This window comes from Alosa pseudoharengus, unplaced genomic scaffold (assembly GCF_046254945.1).
Source record: "Alosa pseudoharengus isolate Yale_2024_CS ecotype anadromous, Long Island Sound unplaced genomic scaffold, YU_APseudo_1.1 YU_APseudo_1.1_scf_21, whole genome shotgun sequence".
Classification (NCBI taxonomy): domain Eukaryota; kingdom Metazoa; phylum Chordata; class Actinopteri; order Clupeiformes; family Clupeidae; genus Alosa; species Alosa pseudoharengus.
Window position 1 is genome coordinate 6,295,117 of NW_027468674.1, and position 17,088 is coordinate 6,312,204.

Consider the following 17,088-nt stretch of genomic DNA (forward strand, 5'->3'; position numbering starts at 1 on the left):
ATCAATCATTATGTTAAGCCCACCTAACGACTCTATACACGATTTCATTGGCCCGACGAAGTCTGGAGATCTGGAGCTCACAAGCCAACGGAGAGTTGCTAGACTAGCCCTGGCAAATGCTAGGGGCGTGTCTAGATTTCTAGGCTAAGGCCCTACGGTTCTCTAGATATTCACATAAAACTGTCTCCGGCCACCTACAGGCCAGTTGGTGTATAGTAACATAATTTATTGTGTGGCCCCCCATGAACGGAATTCCACGGAATTTGGAGTGCATTCAGAGGGTGTCATAAGGATCCTACACTTCCAATTTCGTGCAGTTTTGACTATGTTAGGTCACAGATACCTGCGATTACAACACCTCATTTCTACTTTTTTGTGTTTAACTAGGTGGCGCTATACATGAAATGAGTGGTTATGGAATGGGTTGACATGGCTCCTTGAGATCAACATACAAAAAAATAATGGTCCTCCTAAACCCTACGGTTCTCGAGATATTCACAGAAAACTGTGTCTGCCCTACCCTCCTTTCGGGGGGTCCAGTCCAGCGGGGGGGCTACAGATCAAAACGAAAAACGATGGTTCCATGCTATCCATGTAGGGTTACATGCCCACCAGTTTCGTGTACCCCGGTCTTTCAGTGTCCCGGGACTCCTTGACAGAAATTTGGACATGCGAAAAAGAAAAAAAAAGAAAAAAGCTTCGCTGCGCGGCGGTCATAATAAAATGTATAAAAACAAACAAAAAAGCATAAAAACAGGTATATGTGTATGTTTCACACCAAATACAAATATTTTCCTTTTATAACTTTAGGCGTCAGGGTTAAAATAACAACACCATTGGATTTTTACATCAAAATTTCCAAAGGAGGGTAGGGCAGACACAGTTTTCTGTGAATATCTCGAAAACCGTAGGGTTTTTTTTTTTTGTATGTTGATCTCAAGGGGCCATGTCAACCCATTCCATAACCACTCATTTCATGTATAGCGCCACCTAGTTAAACACAAAAAAGTAGAAATGAGGTGTTGTAATCGCAGGTATCTGTGACCTAACATAGTCAAAACTGCACGAAATTGGAAGTGTAGGATCATTATGACACCATCTGCATGCACTCCAAGTTTTGTGGAATTCCGTTTATGGGGCGCCACACAATAAATTAATTTATGTTACTATACACCAACTGGCCTGTAGGTGGCCGGAGACAGTTTTCTGTGAATATCTCGAGAACCGTAGGGCCTAGGAGGTCCACCTTTTTTGTATGTTGGTCTTAAGGGGGCATGTCAACCCATCCCATTACCACTTATTTCATGTATAGCGCCACCTAGTTAAAAATTAAAAAGCAAAAAATTAGGTGTTTTCATCACAATATCTCTGGCTGACAAGGTCAAAACTGCACGAAATTAAAAGTGTAGGATCATTATGACACCCTCCGAATGCATGCCAAGTTTTGTGTACTTTCGTTCATGGGGGGCCTTACAATAAAATCATTTATGTGTACATTTAGTGACGTACACCAACAAGGATTCCCGGGACACTGAAAGACCGGGGTACACAAAACTTGGTGGGCATGTACCCCCACATGGATAGCATGGAACCGTCATTTTTCGTTTTGATCTGTAGCCCCCCCGCTGGACTGGACCCCCCGAAAGGAGGGTAGGGCAGACACAGTTCTCTGTGAATATCTTGAGAACTGTAGGGCCTAGGATGACCATTTTTTTCCGTATGTTTGCCTCCAGGGGTCATGTTAACCCATTTCATGTGCACACATGTGCACAAACAGATACACACACACACACACACACATACATTCACAGTAATCATACGTATGACACATACTCACACAGTAGACATATGTACGCTTTCATGCACAGGCACATACGCACACACACAAGCACGCACACACACACACACTCACACACACACACACCCACACACATAACATAAACATAACACAAACAATCAAGAATTTCTCAGAATTATGAACAGGCAAGATGGAGGTGGGGTTGTATGAAATTAATTTTACATGTGAAATCTATGAACTAATCATGTTTTGGTACTTGTTGTCTAGCAGATACCAGTGAGAATTGAGTGTGGATAATGTAATTTAGTGAGACAGGTTGAATCATATAGGCCTTTCAGCGTGATTTCTTTTTGTGGAAAAAATGTGCTGGACTGGGCGGCGGTCATATTTTGTACCGCTCTGCGGTACATCTAGTTTTGCACTGCAATCAGATATTAATTGGACTTTGTTTGTGTTTTCCCTTTGATGAATCTTGATTGTGTGATTTTCTCTTTCACTTTCGGGGTCTGTTGCATTAAAAAAAAAGGTTTACTACAGACATATGTTAGAAGCAAAGAGAAAGATACAGAGAGAAAAACATGAGTAAATGTAAACAGAAAGGGGATATCACTAGTAGGAAGGAGGAGGAAGAGGAAGATCAAGCAGGACCTTCTTCTCAAGTCAAACTCACTCAGAAGGAAAAGGAACAACAGACATCTATGTCTTGTAAGTGTACATTTACTTTGATTATATTTTGCTTACTTACCACACAGTGCAGTTTTAAAATGTGATTTGATTTTGCAAAGGTCGTTGATCTCTGGTCAATAGTTGGTCAGTTGACATCTCTTCCATGCTCCTGAAGAAGCGTGTTCATTGGCTGGAGTAGTAAACGTGTATTTCCAAACTTACAGTGGACAAACATTGTTCCTGTCCCCTTGGGCCATGTAGAAAGACCAGAGACTTTTGAGTGCACACACAGAATAGACAGCTAGAGGATCACAACGAGCAATCAACTCAATTTAACTGAAGTGTATTGGATTGGAATCAAATACGGCACCCTCCACAGCACTCTAACGGTAGGAGTAGCCGCCATGAGGCTAATACAATACACCATATTACCGTATCTCTGTGTCTGTGTGTGTGTGTGTGTTTCCAGACGTTATAGACTCTGATCCAGATGGGAAGAAGAGGAGCAGAGACTCTTTGTCTGAATCTGACAGGTCAGTCTGTGACTATAAGACACTAGTGTTGAAGTGGAGGTGTTATTTTTTATTTTTTGCATTTTAAAACTTATGTCTGAACATTATGGGCTCTAATTTGTTTGACACATTGTATGCACAATGCAGTGAGTTAATACTGACCCACACTGACTGGGCAAAACATACAATCTGCTCATTTAATGCCATACAACACGACAGTATACACACAATCACAGTAGGCCTACACACAATACATAGTCAACCTCTGTTATGTTTCTGTAGATGTTAAATAGAATCCTTCAGATTACTCAACTGATTCTGCTTCATTGAACTGTGAAATGTGTCAATAAAATAGCATATATTGATCTTACCATTTGATCTCACTGCATGGTTTCCAAAGTATGGTAGCCGTGCGCACTGCAGAAATAAATTAGTGCACATATAAACCACCCTATGTGTGTATAAGTATGTGTGTGTCTCTGGCTGTGCATGTGAGTGTGTGTCTAAGTGGCTGTGCATGTGCGTGTGTGGTGATCAATACGGTCTTTCTGAGGGAGATGTGAGAACACTCACCTTTTAGTGTCATGTTGTGTTAACAGTGTCCAGCAGGGGGCGTCAGGCACAGCGTCCAAGAGGACAGATGAGACGCAGAGGGACTCTGTAGAACACAGGTGAGGTCATGGATCAGGACATTCTGTCAGGCAGTCACCAAAACCCTCTACAAAACAACTCTGCACTGCAAAAAATAAAGTGTAATCTTATATTAAGATCAAACAATCTATTTGGAATTGTTTTCAGTATGAAGAGACTTACCTAGCACTCTCTCGAAAGATCAGTTTATTAGTAAACCGAATATGACCTTTTTCAGTTTATTTCAATCAGAGTAAGGTGTTCACAAGACACACGCAAATTCGGTTTATTCCCAATAAACTGATTCGAAAATGTTTATTGGCTGCATGGAACCAAGCTGATTGGTAAGTACAGATGTATTTGTACATCTGTATGGAATTGTATAAAGTGTTAGCTGTGGGCATGCGAACACAGTTTTCACATAAGCACCTGGTGAGTGAGGAGTGGACAGTGGTCAATCAGATTTCAACACTAAGAAGGTTGGTCAGGGATGAGTTACCTACAAAACAAACTGTGGAGTTTCCATTTCAGTAGATAAATCTAATTTGCATAGTGTTTTGTTAGCTTACATTTTGTCAATTTTACTGAAAAAATATAGTACCCTTTCCTGCCTCAACTCCAGACTGTTACGTTAGTCGGATCATTATATGCTCCAAGACTGAAGTCAGCACCCAATTCACTTCAGGTCATGAGCAACAGGCAGATGCAAGACATATTGTGCGAGAAATCACCACTGTATTTAATGGCCAATAGCGTAAACAATGCATAAATCACCTTCACTAAATCTGCTTTGGCAGCAATCAGTAAACACACTCTGCGGCAGTAGCACTAGTACTCTCTCACATACTTGCTCTCACTCGACCCACACACTAAAAGCAGCCACACCACCTTTACAGTCTCTACAGTCTAGGGTGATGGGTGATCATGTTTTTTGTGAGAGAGTGCAAAATAGTCTAGTTAATAATTTGTTTAGTTAAGATGTGGAGACAGTGCCAATGTGGAGGCTTGTTTTAGAAAAAATTGTTTATTTATTTTTGGTTTGAAATATCCTGCTATTATATATTTGTCACGATACCCAGAAGGAGGATTAGGAGATACAGTTCACGGTAATGGGGATTTATTTAAAGGTAAACAGAAAAGTACTTACAGGTCCAGAATTCAAAACAAGGCAAACACAGGAGATCAGACTAGGGGTGTGACTTTCGAAACCGACGTCTCAAATCAGTGTCGAGGCTTCGAAGCACAAGTGCTTCGAAACGTGGTTCAAAACAGCCATGTCATATGACCACTGCTTCAAAACATCGCTCAAATTCCCCATGTCATGTGACCAAAGTTAAGTAAACCTTCGGTGTATTTCACCGGTGTTTGCCCGCGTGTTCAATTAACAGTGTCTACTTTTCTTAAGCAATAACCATGATGGTGTAGTGGTTAGTGAGGTTGTTTTTTGCACAGTAGGCCTAGCCAGGTTGTTTGATCCACGTTTGATTTGTAAGGTATTGTTTCAGATCGTATCCGTTTATGTTTTCTTAATTCATCATTAACCACACAGTTTCAACTAAACTCTCAGAATGGTCAAAACTCGAGAGTTTTTATAAGAAGAAAGTGATTTAGAGAACACTAGCAGCAGCAATAAGATTCTCTTCATGTGGTCTCCCATCCAGTAATTGACCAAGGGCATGACTGCTTAGCTTTTGACAAAGACTGAACACAGGTAACACAGCGAGCCACAAACTTTAAAGACTACATACCCAATACGAAGCATTTGACAGATTTGTTTCACCCTAAACAGCTCTGAGGAGTCGGAATTGTTTCGAAGCTTCGGAACAATTCAGCACAATTGATTCGAATATTTCAGTCTTTCATAAAGCCTCGGTTTGCCCATCCCTAGATCAGACTAAGGCAACTGTAGATAGAGGGCAATGTCCAACAAAGTTCATAAGTTCACACGAGTCCAAAGAAGACTGAGGAGCAGGCGAGGGAGCGAGTCTTTGACGAGGCCAGACAAAGTGTGTGTGTGGAGGGAAGCCTGATATAGTGCAGGTGATTGATTAAGGCTTCAGTAGGCAGGGGAGAGAGAATGAGTGACAGGAGTGTGAGCCTGATGAGTGGGCGTGGCTGGGGAAGTGGCTGGTGCAGAGTGAGGTGCTGCTGAAGAACCTGGCAAAGCTGTGACAATTACAGTGCATGAAAATGCACTGTTCTGTTATCCAAAGTCTTCTTCTTATTATTATTCTTCCCACCAAATTTCTGCGTCTAATTCAGCTTCAACCGTTTAATGTAGAAACTTCGTTCAAACTTTGTAACGTAGGTCTTGAAAAGGACACTTGAGGAATGTATTTTTCATTTCCCCATAGACTTAGCACTGTGACATCACAATGGACTAATTAACTTGATTTGCACCTGTATCAACTTCCACCTGCTCAACTAGGACCCATCAAAGGGCCAGTTAAACTGATTGCACCTGTATCAACTGCTTTCTGCTTAACTAGGCCAACTCTCTCTGTGTCTCTCCATTCTACAAGGATATAAGGCACATTCCATCCAACTTTTTATCCATTCCTCCTCTTCAAACCATTCACTCATCCACCCATTAAACTATCCATCAACATCCATTAAACAATGTGCCTATCAACATCCATTCAACTTTCTGTCTATCAACATCCATTACACTATCTACATTCAACTTTTAAATATACTCTGTCTCAGGCTTTAAGCATACAATCTGGCTCTCTTAAGACTACTATTTCCTCTGCCCACAACTGTTTCAAAATAAATGTCCTCACTACAATAATTCACTATTAAATAATTTAACTATTTAAACTACTCAACTATTTAACTGTTCAGCCATTTCAACTGTCAGTTGTTATCAACTATGACTCCTGCCAACTGTTTCCAAATAAAAGTTCTCTTAAGACTACTATTCTGGCTCTCTTAAAGGAGAAGTTCGGTGTGAAATTGACCTTAGCTGTACTGAAAGATGTTGCCGAGTACTTACATGTGTCCAATAGGCACCTTCGCTCACCCCCTAGCATTCCGAATTACGCCGTTTTTAGCCAAGTAGCTGTGGGGGGCATAGCGTAGCCTATGCAGCTAAATCACTATTTTTACACAATTAAAAGGGTTCCAAGACCCTCAGAAGTCTACCAATGCAGTGTGGAGTTACTTGGAACCTTTTTAATGGTGTAAAAATAGCGATTTAGTTGCATAGGCTACGCTATGCCCCCACAGCTACTCGGCTAAAAACGGCGTAATTTGGAATGCTAGGGGGTGAGCGAAGGTGCCTATTGGACACATGTGAGTACTCGGCAACATCTTTCAGTACAGCTAAGGTCAATTTCACACCGAACTTCTCCTTTAAGACTACTATTTCCTCTGCCCACAACTGTTTCAAAATAAATGTCCTCACTACAATAATTCACTATTAAATAATTTAACTATTTAAACTACTCAACTATTTAACTGTTCAGCCATTTCAACTGTCAGTTGTTATCAACTATGACTCCTGCCAACTGTTTCCAAATAAAAGTTTGTTTGGCATTTTATGTTAATATACAGTATGTTTATATTTTCATGCACTGGTATCTTCCTCGAAATTACATTTTCTAGTTTTATTTGATATTCATTATTATTTATATTTATTTAGGCTTATTGTAACAACCAGAGCAGAGAAGAAATTAAACATGTTCCAATTCATTGCAATTTATGTTATTTGGTGGTAGAAATATAAATATCGGTACTCATTATCAGCAAGTACACAAATGTAAAGACTCACACTCGGTTTGAAAACAATGGTATCGGTTCATCCCTAAGAACCCTATTTTCCTCTGGTTTGATTTAGAAGTGGCTCTTCTGAACGGTGCATTCATTCTTACTGTAACTTAATGACATTTATTCTGTTTATGTGTTGTATGTAAAGGAACCCCTGTGTCTTAATAATGAGCATATGAGTCAAATAAACTCTACTGTCGGCCCGCTGCAAACCATCTCTCCATGTATGCCAGTGTGTGTTAGTATACAAACTCCCTGCATGTTCACATTATGTTACTTTTGAGAAAATATGAAAAAATATACATTCTGAATCTAGCAGGACTATTGTAGGAATATTGTGGTGATAAGTTGTTGATTACAACGGAGGTGTAATTGTGATTCCGTCATTGATCCAGATGGACACCAGAGGAGGCAGAGGTCCATGAGAAATTCCGATCCACATTGAAGAGCAAGTTTCAGCATCTGGTTGAGGGAGTACCTAATCAGGGAGAATCCAGACTCCTCCAGGAAATCTACACAGATATCTACATCACAGAGGGAGAAAGAGGAAGGGTTATTGATGAACATGAGGTCAAACAAATAGAGAGAGCATCCTGGAGAGAACCAGCATGAGGCAGAACAATCAAATGCAATTACATCTTTAAACCCTTATCTGGACAACACAAACCAATCAGAACAGTGCTGACAACGGGAGTGGCTGGCATTGGGAAAACAGTCTCTGTGCAGAAGTTCATCCTGGACTGGACTGAAAGAAAAAACAATCAGGATGTCCACTTCATATTTCCTCTCCCTTTCCGAGAGCTGAACCTGATGAAGAACAAGAAACTCAGTCTGGTGGAGCTTATTCAACACTTTTTTCCAGAAATGAAAGATTCAAAAATCTTCACCAGCTCAAAGCACAGAGTCATGTTCATCTTTGATGGTCTGGATGAGTGTAGACTTCCTCTAGAGTTTCGTTCCAAACTGAGATGTTGTGATGTGACAGAGCCAGCCTCAGTGGACGTGTTGCTGACAAACCTCATCAAAAGTAATCTGCTTCCCTCTGCTCTCCTTTGGATCACCACCCGACCAGCAGCAGCCAGTCAGATCCCTCCTGAGTGTGTGGACCAGGTGACAGAAATAAGGGGATTCAATGACCCACAGAAAGAGGAGTACTTCAGGAAGAGAATCAGTGATAAGAACCTCGTCAAGAGAACCATCACACACCTAAAGTCATCCAGGAGCCTCTACATCATGTGCCACATTCCAGTCTTCTGCTGGATTTCAGCCACTGTGGTAGAGAGAACATCATTTGAATCAGAAAAAGTAGAAATGCCAAGAACTCTCACTCAAATGTACACTCACTTCCTGATCATTCAGACAAGCATAAAAAATGCCAAGTACACAGAGAGAAAAGAGAGAGATGAAGAGATGATTTTCAAACTGGGGAAACTGGCTTTCCAACAGTTGGAAAAGGGCAATCTGATCTTCTATGACGAAGACCTGAGAGAATGTGCCATTGACATCACAGAAGCATCAGTGTACTCAGGAGTGTGTACTCAGATCTTCAGAGAGGAGTCTGGACTGCACCAGGGGAAGGTGTTCAGCTTTGTGCATCTGAGCATTCAAGAGTTTCTTGCAGCTTTATATGTGTTCCTTTGCTTCAGAAGCAGAGAGAGAAGCATGCCTGACCAACAGCAAACTTCTTGGCTCTCAGCTCTGTTCAGAGCTGTAACACTGCATGACCTACACAAGACCGCAGTGGACCTGGCCTTACAGAGTAAGAACGGACACCTGGACCTTTTCCTCCGCTTCCTTTTGGGCCTCTCACTGGAGTCCAATCAGAATCTCTTAATGCACCTCATGCCACAGACAAGAAGTCAACCACAGAGCTCAGAGCAAACAGTCCAGTATGTCAAACAGAAGATCAGAAATCAAAATAATTCAGACAGAATGATCAACCTGTTCTACTGTCTGAATGAGCTGAATCACCATGCTGTAGTGGAGGTGATTGACAGGAGCTCTGGAACTCTGTCTGTAGACACGCTCTTACCAGGAGAGTGGAGGACTAGGAGATTTAAGTTTAAGATTCCAGAGGAGCAGCTGGATGAGTTTGACCTGCAGAAGTACATAAAGACACCAGAGACTGATCAGACTGAACTCCTCAGTCCAGATGAAGTTCTTCAGAGGCTGGTTCCAGTGGTCACATCAGCACTGTAAGTAAACCTGTAATGTGTGACTGTGTGTAGTGATGGGACACTTGACAATAAGGCACCAAAGCTTGCATCACTCCCCAGTGTTTCCCATACATTGACTAATCTGTGGCGTGGCGCCACAAAATCAAAATCGGCCGCCACAGATGAATATTCTATGTTTCATTTAATTTAATTTAATTTAATTTAAATATAAGATAAAATCCTTGCATTGCCATTGAACAGCGCTTTTTACACATGCAGCCTTTCCTTGCCCCGCCCCGCTCTCTGTCGTAGCCTGCTGCCCCTCCTCTGCATGTGCATTTAACAAAATATTCACCATTGTTGAAGGATTGTTGTTGCCACATAGAAGCATTGCATAGAAGACGTCTGGCTAAATTGCTATTAAATCCGCTTAGCATCGTGACCATGCTGAAGCGCAAATTTGTTCAAAACTGCTGCATTGAAGTTAACTCTGCTAAGGTCTTATCCCAACAGTAGGCTACATTGAAGAGACTAAACTTAAAGTTAAGTTATGCAATCAAGCAGTATCTCAAAGCTAACGTTAGAATACTGTTTGGATGTAGAATTTAGCATGCTTAGCCTACTTACAGCTGCTTGTCAATTTCGTTGAAGGGCTCATTTTATTGACTCTGACACTGAATGTTTGCAAAATCCCGATGTAAATGGAAAAGTGTTTTCCAAAATTCAAAAGTGCTTGTCCCAAGGAGAAGTAGGAACCTTTATTTTAACTTTGTAGAAAACGTTATGAATTGCATCCACACATCAGCAGCCTTTTAACGTTAACTGTGTTAATCACGAACATCTTAAAGTGACAGGCACTCAATTAGACCTAAATTTATACACTACCAAGACGATCTTAATACTCTCGTCTACTTACTGAAAGTTGGGGTGTTTATGAGCTCATTTTTCTAACAATGGCCTGTTCTAAAACTTAAACCTGTTGGATCCCAAATGGCTCTTGAGCAGCTTAATGGACATTAAAGGGACACTTATTTGCATTAAGCTTTGTATCGTTAGAAACCCAGTCATTTTCCTGTGTGTGTGTGTGTGTGTTAAGATGTGAAGGAGGTAGGGGTGTGAATCTCTCATGTAAAAGACGATACGATTCGCATCTAGATACATGGGCACGATTCGATACAAGAAAAGATACATGTTTATAAAAAAACGATTCAGTACGATTCGATGCGATTCGATGCAATTCGATGCAGTTCAAGAATGGAAAGCATTCTGAAAGATTTTTTATCATTTGCTCATGGTGCACATTAATTTTATATTATCAATTATCATGGTCATGGTTGTCAATTAGGCAAAAACAATGTGTGATATGGCTGAAAACTGTATCACGATATAAGTATTTCATATCAGTCGATATCGATAATTATTGATTTTTAAAAAAAATCTATTTCAGATAAGGACCAGAAGGAAAAAAAAGTTCAATTTAAACACTTTTATTTTAAACTTAACCTTCCTCTGATTTTAATCACCTCAGTTATCAATCAAAGCAAACAGGGAAAAGAAATAGCAACACAATCATGAAAAACACTAAATGTGCACATAAGTCTGAATGAAAAGCAGCACTGGTTGAAGCCTGGAAATATTGTAAACAAAGTAGCTTAATTTGCTAGTTTATCATAGTCTACTGGTTAGACTGTTCGGTTTCCCCATGTGTGTTTAAGTTTCAAATGAATACTTTTTCTCCTTGGGACAGGCTCGTTTGAGTCTTGGAAAATACTTTTCCATTTGCATCGGGATTGAGATGATTAGAACCTAGCAGTCAATTTGAATGCAACAGTTTTGAAAAAATTCGTACAGCGTGCTAATGATGCTAACCGGATTTAATAGCAATTTAACCAGTCATCTTGCACGATTGTGAATGTTTGGATGTGCATGCTGGGGAGGGATGCGCCTGTTGAGAGGGAGAGAGAGAGAGAGAGAGAGAGAGCACGGGGCAAGGACTCGAGTCTGTTCTATCGCCTACTCTGATAGAGTTGCACATACTAGCTACAATGCAAGATATATTTAGCCTATTTATTTATGGACAACGTAAGGCGGGAGGTGTGTGTTGCTTTTAATTGTCGAATGTTCTATCGAACATATTTTTCATTGATATTGATTACATGTCTATTGCGATACATATCGCTATCGTTTTATCGCCCAGCCCTAATCTAAACTGAGGTTTATTTCATATACTGTATTGAAATGAAAAAAGAATAGTCTACATTTCAGTCAAACACAGCTCAGCCAAATGCAACATAAAAATACATTTTTATAGACTTTATAGATCTTTCACAGATTTTATAGAGTTATATCTGATTGTTTTCATGGAGCTGTAGCCTTGTTGAGGTAAGACAATACCAAAATAAAAGTGCTTAAGAAACTCTTGTCCTTTTCATATATAGCCTAGCCTACCCTACAAGAATAAAATAGGCCTACAAATCAATGAACTCTCTGGGCTTATTTTGTTCCAACAGTAGACCTAATGCAGAAACCTATAATGCCGCAAGTCTGAGTGAATATGAACAAAATCATTGGCTAATAATTTGTGCATTGTTTTAGCAGCAAGGGCCAGATTATTATTTAACATTAAGGAAATCCCTTCATCAAAGGTAAGGCTACTCTACAGACTATCGTTGCTGTTTAGGAATTAAGTGTTTAATTTCGCGCTGGATTTCGAAAAACAAAAGCCGGCCGAGTGCAAGTTGTCACATGCTTAAGTTGCAGTAGATGTATGGGCAATGAGGTCATTTGACAACTTTGGGCAATGAATGTAACCAAAAACGAACTGCATTACCCACAATTCCGTACCACGTATAATTTCAAAACCGGAAGTGGGATGAACGCGCTGCTTGGGACGTAAATGAGAGTCTGTGCGAGCAGAAAACGTTGTTAACCGATTCATAACAAGTAAATCTATGTAACGACCAGTTCATTTCAGTTTTTTTCCGATACGGGGCTTCACGTATAGATGTATCTTACACGTTAAAAAACGGATACCGATACATATCGGTTAATCTTTACACCCCTAGAAGGAGGGGTTGTGTTTTTTGGGCATCCTGCATTGTATCTGTATAGTAGTGATGCCTTGTCAGTGTTTCCCCTAGAAATTTTTCCAGCAGCGGTGCTGTTGAATGTAGGAAGGCTGCGTGTACAAAACCGATTGGAGCTCCAGTGGAATTTTGATTTCACAACGAGAATTCTCGGTCTAACCGGTGATGTGCCGACGGAAATAGGGCAATAATGGCTTATTTGACAGCATTACTATAACCCGTAAAACCCATGAAAAAAATGAGTTACGGGGTGGAATCTCTTGGAATTTTCGTTTATGTTTTGAACGATTAATTCTAGAAGAGCGTATTAATAATGGGCTGGCGTGTCCTCCTATTTGGGTTGCCAAATTAGCAAAGGCCAACTGTCAACTTGCTGTCAGTTGTAGTCATGAACGCCTACGAGAGGCAGGCAAATTTCCAAAATTAAAACAAGAAACAAATTAAGTGGACATTGGAGGAGCTTCCTGAGATGTCTTCGTCAAACGAAGAATATCAAGTCTGACGCAGAGCTGGCCATATTTCTTCACGACAGGTAGCCTAGGCTAAACTTCATCTGCATCGTTAACTTCAGCTAAATATGTTATCGATACGTTGGTTAGAGAGGTATTGTTTGTTTTCACTGTTTCCGTAATGTGTAGCTGGGTTATGGTTGGAGAAACGTTAAAGCAGCTGCAGGTCAACTAACGTTAGCTAAGTCTGCATTAGGCTACATCTGGCAACCCAGAAGAGTCTCACGTCTGGTAGTCTTGAGAACGTTCACCAGTGTTTTGATTTTGGCCTACAGAACGTTTGGTAACAATCCTACAAATCGCTCCTTTAACGAGCGCAGCTGGCTTTTGGCCATTATGACATCACAGCCTCCATTCAAGTCTATGGGGGGGAAATTAGCTTTTTAACATTTTTAATCCCCTATTTCTCAAAAAAGTATAAACTTTTTAAAAAATCTGAAATAATAACTCTCTTGTCCAACTCCAGACCTACACAAGTTATTTCAACATGTCTGTACGTTAAGCAGTTAGAGTCACATTAATTCTTGAAAAGGTAAAAAGAAAAGGTTATAAGAAGAAGCCAGGAGATTTCAAGATAGTGGATTCCATCCACTATAACAAAACAATGCCTGGAATTTATCTGGGAATAGGCTACTGAAGGTAGGGGCGAGCTACCTCGCTGGCGTGTTTAATTTGGTTCCTTGGTTAACATAATGTAGGCTACGTTTTTTTGCACAAAATTGCGTCTGCTAATAAACTTAAACACAAACAAACGGGATCTCCTGTGGAATCCCTGACTGCGCCTTCAATGTTAGCCTACTATTATTTTTTGACATTAAACCTGAACGAAGAGCAGCTGTTCCTGAAGTTCACTTGTGTGTTTTTTTTTTTTTTTTTAATTAGGCAACTTTTTGCAGCGGCGCTTGAATTCCAGGAGCGGCGCTGCGCCGCTGCTGAATACATTGTAGGAGAAACACTGCTTGTGATCATTGAGTCACAGTGTGATGTATACTGTGTGTGTTTGTGTGTATGTGTGTGTTATATAGTTAGAGGTACAGTATTTGAGTGTAATAATCAGATATGTTATCATGTGTTATGTTTCTCCAGGTTGGAGAGTTGCTTCCTCACAGAGAAGAGCTGTGCTGCGATAGCGTCAGCTGCCAGATCAAACTCCTGCAGTTTGAAGGAGCTGGACCTGAGTAAAAATGAGCTTCATGATGCAGGAGTTCAGCATCTCTCAGAGCTCTTCAAGAATCCTCACTGCAAACTGGAGAAACTAGTGTGAGTCTGAACACACAACAACAGATCTCTGTGTGTGGGGAGAACCCAGTGATGAGTGAGTGTAGTTCATAAGGATGTGGGTGTTTGTGTGTGTCTGTGTGTGTAATAATCATATACATGTATGTCATCATGTGTTATGTTTCTCCAGGCTGAACCAATCTTCCCTCACAGAGAAGAGCTGTGCTGCAATAGTGTCAGCTGCCAGATCAAACTCATGCAGTTTGAAGGAGCTGGACCTGAGTAAAAATGAGCTTCATGATGCAGGAGTTCAGCATCTCTCAGAGCTCCTCAAGAATCCTCACTGCAAGCTGGAGAAACTAGTGTGAGTCTGAACACACAACAACAGATCTCTGTGTGTGGGGAGAACCCAGTGATGAGTGAGTGTAGTTCATAAGGATGTGGGTGTTTGTGTGTGTCTGTGTGTGTAATAATCATATATGTCATCATGTGTTATGTTTCTCCAGGCTGAACCAATCTTCCCTCACAGAGAAGAGCTGTGCTGCAATAGCGTCAGCTGCCAGATCAAACTCATACAGTTTGAAGGAGCTGCACCTGAGTTACAATGAGCTTCATAATGCAGGAGTTCAGCATCTCTCAGAGCTCCTCAAGAATCCCCACTGCAAACTGGAGAAACTAGTGTGAGTCTGAACACACAACAACAGATCTGTGTGTGTGGGGAAGACCCAGTGATGTGTAGGGTTGCGAAATTCTGTGAATTTTCGAAGTTGGAAACTTACCGTGTTAATTAACTTGTATATACGGGAATTAACGTGAATAAACGGGAATTAATGGTAATAAACTGGAAATGTTTAACCCTTTAGCCGCCAGGGTTTAAAAAATATAAATTGGATTTTTACATCAAAATTTCAAAAGGCCATGGCTTGCAGGTGGTCAGAGATAAAGTCCTACTGTAAATGTGAAAATCATTGAGTATGACCAGAAGTTTATGAAGGGGGTAAATTTACTCATCATAATTTGCATATTATGATGTCACTGGATGGCAACCACCGTGAATTATGCACATTTCAGTAAATACTAGATGTTGAACATATTTGAGCAGTTTTACTTTCTTTTTTTGTGATTTCACCGACATAACAAATGAACAGGAAAACAGTCACATGTAAACCAACAATAGTAAACTATTACTATAATCACAAACCCTATGCTACTATACAATAAAGTAGCCTGGTCAAATCAGTTCCATATCGCAGGTGACTTTGAAGTTGTTCAGAGCCTTATTTTTACAACCCCTGCTGTCTATACCAGTATATTGATATATTGCGACATGGGCGGTTAGAGGGTTAATATGGGAAGTTAGTCTATAACAGGGAACTTATATGTAGTGAACAAAATCCCATCTTGCTGCATAATTAGTTAAAACAACCTGATTTAATGCAATTTCAGTTGAATTTCTACGCTGCACATACGTCAATCATATGCACACAGCAATCAGCATAGGCTACTAGACATAAAGGAAACCTATAGTGCGTTCATGTGAAAATATCATCTCGTGTGGGAATAACTGGTGTGAAACTGGGGGAAGTTTGCAAACAGAGTTGCCAGTTATGGGCTTGTCGTCACTTTTGTCTTCATTCAAATGGGTGTACGTCATTTTGCATAAGCTCTAACGGGACGATTAATAACCATATGCTCATATTGCCTGTCTGATTAATCTTGACAACTTTATAAATAATCATAAACTATGAGGTTTGGGGTGTTATGTTGTGTCTTATTTTTTATATATATTTTTTATTTTCTTTTACCATTTTCTGGGATTCTGACTGGACAAAGTGATAGTCAGTCAATGTTCCAACCAATCGGATTTTGTTGTTGAGTGGCGTGGTGTATCTTGGACAGTTCAGTGGTTTCAGTGTTGCTAGCTTAGCACGCTAGTAAACCATAGGCCGAGAATGGGATTCCCGCCAGCATGCTAGCTAGCTTTGTATGCTAAGCTAAGCGAAAATATGAACTAACAAATCACATTGCTTACGAAACAATGTTAAGATTTGTATATGCAGTTGTAACAGTTTGTATGAATTACCCAGTTAATTCCCGTAAATTCCCATTAATTCCCATAATTTCCTTTAATTCCATGAAAGTTTCCAATTTGGAATATTTCCAAAATTCCCCATCTTACTTCCCATGGAAAGTTTCCGGAAATGTTCCGCTCCTTTGCAACCCCAGTGAAGAGTGAATGGGGTACACAAGGGTGTGTGTGTGTGTGTGTGTTTGTGTCAGTGTGTTTTTTTTATGTGTGGTTGTTTGTGTGTGTGAGTGTTTTTGTGTGTGTGGATGTTTGTGTGTGTGTGTGTGTGTGTGTGTGTGTGTGTGGGGGGGGGGGGTGTACCCTGTGAATATGTAAATGTGTGCTAGAACCCGACCGATATGGAATTTTGAAGTTCGAAACTAATATCGATATTTTATCGAGTTTCATAAGCTGATAACTGATATATCGGCCGATAGTCATTTTTAACCAACACAATTGAAAAACTTTCTCCCATACAATTAGTGGGAAAATAGTCTTTCCACCTTTGATAACCACCATTGCACAATCTACATTGTGGGCTATGCCAGCAAAATGTTACTTTAACATTACTTTTAGCCTTTGTAAACCATGCACTTCCTTGCTTGGTGTAAACACAATTGTTGAAATGCAAAAAAACGAAGACTAAAACTGTGAGTGTTTGGGAATTAACGTTAGCT

At 40.3% G+C, this 17,088-nt stretch overlaps 1 pseudogene; it reads left to right on the plus strand.

Moving 5' to 3' along the window:
- Positions 1-2,327: 2,327 nt before the first annotated feature.
- The window catches only part of LOC143137514 (NACHT, LRR and PYD domains-containing protein 3-like), a 28,951-nt pseudogene continuing 14,190 nt past the window's right edge, over positions 2,328-17,088 (plus strand).